Raw genomic sequence first — 8,581 nt, 5'->3', positions numbered from 1 at the left:
TTGTGGCCATGCGACATTTTATGCTATTCATAACAAGCAATACAAAAGAGAGGATGAAGGAGACTATCTGCCATAGAGGCAGGGGGAGGGGCGAGGTGGAGGGGTACTGGGGAACTTGATGGTGGAAGATGTGCACTAGTGGATGGTTGTGTGATTGATCATTGTATGATTGAAACTCAAACAGGAAATCTTTGTAATTGTATCTCACCGTGATTAAATAATAATAATAATAATAACAATAATAATAAAATTAACATTCTGAAGTAAAAAAAGTAATGTGGAGTTCATACCCAATTCAATCAGCTTAATTGATGGCTGAATAAAAAGCAGTACTCCTACATTAATAAATGAATAGCACTGTTCTTCCATTGTTCATCGATTTGCTCGAGCGGGCCCAGTAACATCTCCATTTTGAGACTTGTTGTTACTGTGTTTGGCATATCGAACATGTCACGGGTAACTTGCCAGGCTTTGCTGTGCAGGTGAGATTCACGGGTAGCTTGTTGGGCTCTCTGAGAGGGGCAGAGGAATCGAACCTGGCTCGGCTGTGCAGGCGGCTTGCAAGGCAAATGCCCCACCACTGTGCTATTGCTCATAATAAATGAATAAATAAATAAAAATAAAAATCATTTTACAAAAAATTCCAGAACTTATAATACTATATCACTTAATTTTCAGGGAATCATTTCTAATAAATTTCAGTTGTTTCCAGAATCAAAAATTTCCAGTCGAATACCTTCACATTTTATTATGCTTGGTAAAAACATACACTTTTATTCTGCAAAATGAGATCAAATGACTCTTTAATATAAAATGTTGACATTATGAGTCATTGCCTTAGAATAATTTTCCAGTTCTTGGTATGTTATAGCATTCAGCCATTGTCCTTTGATTTATCCTGGCATCTTTTGTCATTGTTCCTGACATTTTTCTTTAAATTTTAATTCTTTTACTTCTTGTAAATATTGGTTCCGTTAATTTTGCCTTGCAGGATCAAGGGCTTCTTCACAATATTTATGTGGTGATCTTCAAGTATGAGTTTTACTCTACATTGTTTAATGCTGATTTTGGCTTTTTTGCAAATATTTTTGTGTAAACATCTAAAATTTCATTGGGCCAGAGAAGTAATACAGTAGGTGAGGCACTTAACTTGCACATGGCCAACTAGGGTTCAGTCCCCACCACCTCACATGGTTCACTGAGCACCATCAAGCATGCCCCAAATGAAAACAAGTTTGCATAAAATATAATTTAGAAAAATCATGTGGAACAAAGAACAAATTGTGAATTGAATCTTTTATGCTCATACTTTCTTTTAGGCTCTAGAGCATTTATTAATACTGTACACAGTTGAATTTTATTGGAATAGTTGTTTCACTGTTATACCTGTACCTGTTAGAATTTTGAACACATATGATGTTATTGAAAAAAATGGATAAATTTTTCTTCAAAGTTTTAAAAGCTTATCACACATTTGACACCACTTCCAAAGGTGTGAATTCCATAAAGTTTCAGAGAATGAGTGTATGAGGTATGAATAAGGATTTGGGGTTAGTATCTTTGATGTTTACCTGAACTTAGCCATACTTACCAAACAAAAAAAAATACTGCACTTCAAGTTTTACATTTTATTATACTGTTTTAAATTCAAATACAAGTAAAATCTCCAAAAAGCCACACAAAAGTGGAATTAAGTAACTCAAGTTCTGATTCTTCATCTGTAAACTCACTATACTGCACTGTAGCACTGTCCTCCCATTGCTCATCGATTTGCTCGAGTGGGCACCAGTAACGTTTCCATTGTAAGACTTGTTGTTACTGTTTTTGTCATATAGAATACGCCACAGGGAGCTTGCCAGGCTCTGCTGTGCAGGCAGGGTACTCTCGGTAGCTTGCCCGGCTCACTGAGAGGGATGGAGGAATCAAACCCAGGTTGGCCACATGCAATGCAAACGCCCTACCCACTGTGCTATCACTCCAGCCCTTAAACTCACTATACTACCATCATTTATTCCAAATCTGTTTGAACATAGGAATATGTAATGCTACAGACATTGGACTAATGAACTGTGTTCAAGCAATCTCTAAGGCATCCAGGTTTTTTCTTTTAGTTTTTGGGCCACACCTAGCAGTGCTCAGGGCTTACTCTTGGCTCTGTGCTCAGGGATCACTCCTGGTGGAGCTCAGGAAACCATACAAAGTGCCAAGGATTGAACAAGGCAAGCACCCTAATATGTAACTATTGCTCTGGCTCCAAAACTTCTACAAGTTTTACCAGGAGACAAATTCAGAGTTGAGTTGGCACATGGTGGAGGCTGACTGTTGGATTCCTCTGAACTTTCATGTGGAATATAATTCTAAATAAGGTAAATAAAAATGGTCATAAATTCTGATTTCAATGAAGATGGAGTTAGCACATTCCACACTGTCTCTCTTATTAAAATACAACAACAGGGGCTGGAGCGATAGCACAGCAGGTAGGGTGTTTGCTTTGCACACAGCTGTCCCGGGTTTGATTCCCAGCATCCCATATGGTCCCTTGAGCACTGTCAGGGGTAATTCCTGAATGCAGAGCCAGAAGTAACCCCTGTACATCGCCAGGTGTGACCCCCCCCAAAAAAAACGCAACAACAAAATCCCAGAGTGGGTATACATAGAACAGATATCCAACTCTAAAAATTAGGAATTATAGAAAAAGACAAAAAAATGAAGAGCAATGAATCCTGGGATGAGTTTCTTTGTTTTATACTCCTCAAATAATATCTCCCATCCTGAAACTAAAGGCAGCCTAAAATCCAGAACAGCACATCCAGAACTTACATATTCAACGGAAAAGACTAAATCTTTACTACAAAGGTTGGGATAAGGCAAAAATTTCTACTCTCATCACTCCCATTCAACATAGCAGTAGAAGGTATGAGACTGTAGTGATGAGGCACATGGGGCCTCATGGATGGGAGGTGGAACAGGCCCTGCTCCCCACCCTGACAAGGCCCCGAGTTGCCACCCACGAATGCCTCCTCCGGCTCCTGAACAACCATGATCCCAGAAGCACAAAAACCAGTCTCAGAACCCAGAGGCTTTTGGCAGTAATCCCTCCAGACTTATTATTAGAATATCAGAAATCCAAAATCGTGTGGTTGCAATAGCAGCCGCGCGACACCATATGCTCTTTATAATCAGAAATAGAAAGGAAATTATCTAATGATGTATTTTTTGCAGGTCTGATTGTTGGGGAAAATTCCAAATAATAATGGTGGATCTTTTGTCCACCATTATTGGACATATTGAATGTGATCAACGTAGAGAGAGAGAGTAAAGTGGAAATCTGCCAAACAGGTAGGGGGAGGGGTGGGAGGGCCTATACTGGGGTTCTTGGTGGTGGAAAATGTGCACTGGTGAAGGGATGGGTGTTTGGTCATTGTATGACCGACCAAGACTAAAACTAAAAGGCTTTGGGACTGTTCTCACTGTGATTCAATAAATAAAAAATTTTTAAAAAACAAAGCAGTATAATAGCAGTGGTAGTAAAACTATACCTACTTATAAGTAACATAAATACCTGCATAGAATATCTCAAGTATTATACAAAAAAACCAAACCTTCTCTAACAAGTGAATTTTGCAAGTTATAAAGAACATGATGCTGCTGAATCATCCAGGTGTGGGCTGAGAACTCCGGGGCCTCTCAGAATGGGAGTGGGAAGATTTTCTTTTCTGCTTGAAGGTTCAGCAGTTGCCACCCTCATTCCACAATCTCTAAAATCAAGCCACCAAGCACCAAATCATTCCAGCTCCACAGCTCGAATTTAATAGTTCTGACAGCCCAGTAGGACCACAGCAAATTTGTTGGGAAAGTTGTATAGAAGACCACCAAGCTCAATGAGTGAAAACAAGAATACAAAGGCTCAATTAGCACCAACCATCTCTGTAAATCCTCAGTGACTTTAGTAACACCATTGTGAGATATAGCAATTATCACAAATTGACTTTAATTGATCTATCTTTTGATAATTTCATTTGCCTTTTTGTTATAACAATAAATATGAAGTAAATTTGTTTGTGCCTGCTTGGGTGGTGAGTAGGGAACTGGAGATATTGGTGGAGGGAAGGTAACGCTGGTAGAGGGATTGGTGTTGGTAAAGAATGAAATAACTGGATTATGAAAAACTTTGTAAATCATGGAGTCATAATTTTTAAAGGATACAGTGTATGCATACCAATGCCAAACGTATGTATGTATATATAATACAAATTAATAATACGATCCAAATTTTTAACCCACCAAAACTTTTTAAAATGGTCTGAAGTGTTAGTTGAGTGGATATGGTGCTTGCTTTTCATGCAGGTGACCCATTTTGATCCCTGTCACCACATATAGTCCCTTGAGCCCCACCAGGAATGATCCCTAAGCACAGAGCCAGGAGTAAGTTATGAGAACCACTGGGTGCAGCCCCCAAAAAACAAACAAAAAAAGTATAGATTTTCCTTTTTTATATACCCCTGGCTTGGTGGCTTTATGTTGGAGATTGTGGAATGAGGGTGACAAGCTAGGATTGGAGCAATAACTCAACAGGCTAGGTGCAAGCTTTTCATCCAGAATGCCTGCACTCAGTCCTGGCACCACATGGTTCCCTGAGCACCACCAGAAATGACCATCCACCAAGCCCAGCACCAGGCAGGTAGTAGTCCCTGAGCATCTCTGGATGTGGCTCATCATCTACAAAGAAACTGACAAGTTAGTTCTGAAATTTATATAGAAATGAAAAGGATACATAATGGCCAAAACAATCTACAAGAAGTCAAAAAACACACTTTTCAATTTCAAAACCTATTACAGCACTAGAAAGGTGATTTACTGAAGATCTGATCAGCACCACACAGTCCTTTGAGCACTGCAAAGCATAAGAAGGAGCCCGTAAGTACCACCAGGTATGTCTCAAAAACAGAAATATTATAATGCTATGATAACCAAGACTGTGAGATACTGACATAAGATTGATATAGCTTCATAGCATAGTACCTAGAGTCCAGAAATAAACTCTCACACATCAATTAACATAGTTAATTGAATTCTTATAAGGGTGAAAAGGCAACACAATGAAGGAAAGAATAGCTTTTTTTAACAAATAATAAATAAAACAATTGTATATCCACCTTCAAAAGAACAGGTTAGAACCATTATTTCCACACACATACAAAAATAAATGAAAGGAAACAAAAATCAAATGTAAGTACTACAATTGTAAAACTAACCAGAAATTTAGGTATGAATATTTATGATATTAATATAAGCAGTGATTTATTAGATATAACATCAAAAGCATAAACCACAAAGGAAAATCACGTAAACTGTACTTCATCAAAAATTTGTAATATTTTGTATAAGATACCACCAAAGAAATGAAATGTCAACCCAAAGAATGAGAGAAAATACTAGCAAATAATCTAGCTGACAAGGAGTCTTGATCTAAAATGTATAAAGGAGTCTTACAACTTAATAGCAAAAAATAAAACTTAATTTTAAGAAGCCCAAGCACAAAAATTTGTAAGTCTACAACTGTACCTCGTGGTGTTTCACCAATAAAAAATTTTTTAAAAAAACCTTAATTTTAAGATGTACCAAGGATTTGAATAGACATTTCTAAAAGATACACAGATGGCCAATTGATACATGAAAAAAATGCAACATCATTAGCCACAGGGGTATGTGCATCAAAACCACAATTAGGTACCAGTTCATACATATAAAGGTAGACCAGAGAGACAATACAGAAGGAAAGAGACTTGCCTTGCTCTTGCATTTAACTGACCTGGTTAGAATCCCTGGAACCACATATGGTCCCCTGAGCACCACTCAGATGTTACTTCTGGTCAAGGTAGGTCCTGAGCACCTTCCTTCGGGTATGGCCCTTCCCCAATCCCAAAACATACGATACATATTGGCAAGAATATGAAGAAATTTGAACCCTAATAAGCTACTGGGATCTAACATCGTGCAACTGCCAAGTAAAATAGTTTGGCAGTTCTTCAAACAGTTAATCGGGATCCAGAATATGATCCAGCAGTTCTACTTATTTTTAAGTAAGTAGAACTTACTTAACTTATATTCAAGAGAAATAAAAAAAAGCAAACATATGCCCAACAAAAATCTGTAAAAAATGTTTATCGCTAGTGAAAAGATAAATAAAATGTGATATGTCTATACAAATGAGCAATAAAAAGGAAGAAAGTATTAATCCATGTGACATGGTTGAAGTTTGAAAATATTATGCTAAATGAAAGAAACCAGGTAGTAAAGGTCATATATGGGGTCCAAGCAACAGTACAACAGGTAGGGTGCTTGTCTTGCATGCAACAGACCTGGGTTCAATCTCTGACACCCCAATGGACCCCTGTTCCCTCCCAGGAGTGATGCCTGAGCTCAGAGACAGGAGTAAATCCTGAGCACCACTGGATGTGGCCCCAAAAGAGAACAAAAAAAAAACACAAAAAGAGCACATCTGACACGATTCCATTCATATGGGTTTTTCAGAAAAGAGAAATCTATAGGGACAGAAAGTAAATTAATAGATTCCTAGAAACTGGAGAGTTTGGGGCAAATGGACCATTATTGCTTGTGCATATAGAATTAGTTTTAGGAGTGGTGAAAATGTTATAAAATTGATTGCGGTGATAGTTTTAAAACTGTTGGAATATACTAAAATTGAAAATACAACTCAAATAATTGAAGTGTATGTTTTATATTCTGGAGCTATAGAAATCAAATGTGTGACTTTTTAATAGGGAAGATTATCCCAACAATTAGGCTTGTGGTAGTCACTAGAGCTATTTTTATTCAAATAATATATAAAACTGAAGTGGTGATCCCATGTAATGTACATGCTAATTTATCCTGAGAATTGTTATGCCAGTAAACCATCAAATTAGCCCCTAAAAAAGCCAAATTGGGTGGTTATATTGGCATTTGTCTCTCCTATATAGTCCGATAGCAGTGTTCAACTTTATTAAAAAATAAATTAATCATATATTTTAATAGATGAATTGTGTGGTACATAAGTTATATCTCAAAATACTCAACAGTAAGAAAACAATGTTTTTAATAAGCAAAACATTTAGTCAATGTAATAATAAAGGTCCATGAATGGGGAAAAAAGTACTTGAAAAGTTACTTAATATAATTAGTTTCATAGGTAAATGCAAATCAAAACAACAATATCATGATATCACTGAACTGCTAGAAAATAGCTTTTGAAAGGAGAAAGTTTAGGGGAGCTAGTGAGATAGTAAATAGATAAGGCGATTGCCTTGTGAGCTACCAACCCAGATTTAATCCCTGGCATCACATATGGTCCCCCAACTCCCAACAGGAGTGATCAACCCCTGAGCCCAGAACTATAAGAAAGCCTGAGCACACCAGGTGTGGTCCAAAAGAAAACAAAAAAAATCAAACTATGTATAGCCCCAAATCCAGAAACAAAAACCAAAAGAGACACATGTGTATACACACATATGTATATGCAAACATAAAAATGCCCTCAGTAGGGGCAGTTGGCCAATCCTCAAAATTTATTGGCTATTAGGTATTATAACAGGAGTTATCTTTATTATAAATGTATATATTTTTTAATTAATTGACAGTCAAATTTTAGTAACAAGGCTTATAATAGTGTAAATGTTTTGATTTTGGTGACAGTGTTACTGCATCATATCCACTACCCAAGTATCAATATCTTTCTGACACATCCCTAAATCCCTTCCCATCAGCCTTCTCCTCATGGCACCTTGCTAATCTCACTTCTATTGCCACTCTAAGGGTCATTACTATTTGCAATTCCTAGATAATCAAGTGATGGTAAACACTTTTTCATATTCCTGTTGGCCATCTGTACGTCTTCTTTGAGGATTATGCAGTATATTAGTGATACTGTGGTTTTGTAAGAAAAATAAAACAAAGAAAACATGTTCATATTTTATTTATGCATATTGAGGTATTTTATAGTATAATTTTACTTTTAAATATATCTAAGAAAAATCAGGTGAAACACTGACATCTCTCCTCAATCATATGCTCATCTAATCTTTGATAAAGGTGCAAGTAATGTGAAGTGGAGTAAGGAAAGCCTCTTTAATAAATTGTGTTGGCATCACTGGACGGCTACATGCAAAAAAATAGGCTCAGAACTCTGCCTAACACCATGTACAAAAGTAAGATCAAAATGGATTAAAGACCTCAACATCAGACCAGAAACCATAAGGTACATTGAAGATAAAGTTGGCAAAACCCTCCATGACATTGAAGCTAATGGTATCTTCAAAGATGCCACGCCACTGGCCGAGCAAGTGAAAACAGAGATAGATAAATGGGACTATCTTAAACTAAGAAGCTTCTGCACCTCCAAAGAAACAGTGACCAAAATACAAAGACAGTCTACAGAATGGGAAAGGATATTCACCGAATACACATCTGACAAGGGGTTGATATCCAGGATATACAAAATACTGGTTAAACTCCACAAGAAGAAAACATCCAACCCCATCCAAAAATGGGGCAATGAAATGAACAGAAACTTTCTCAAAGA

Source organism: Sorex fumeus, unplaced genomic scaffold (assembly GCF_029834395.1).
Source record: "Sorex fumeus unplaced genomic scaffold, SorFum_2.1 ptg000045l, whole genome shotgun sequence".
Taxonomy (NCBI): Eukaryota; Metazoa; Chordata; class Mammalia; order Eulipotyphla; family Soricidae; genus Sorex; species Sorex fumeus.
This window is presented reverse-complemented; position numbering follows the sequence as displayed.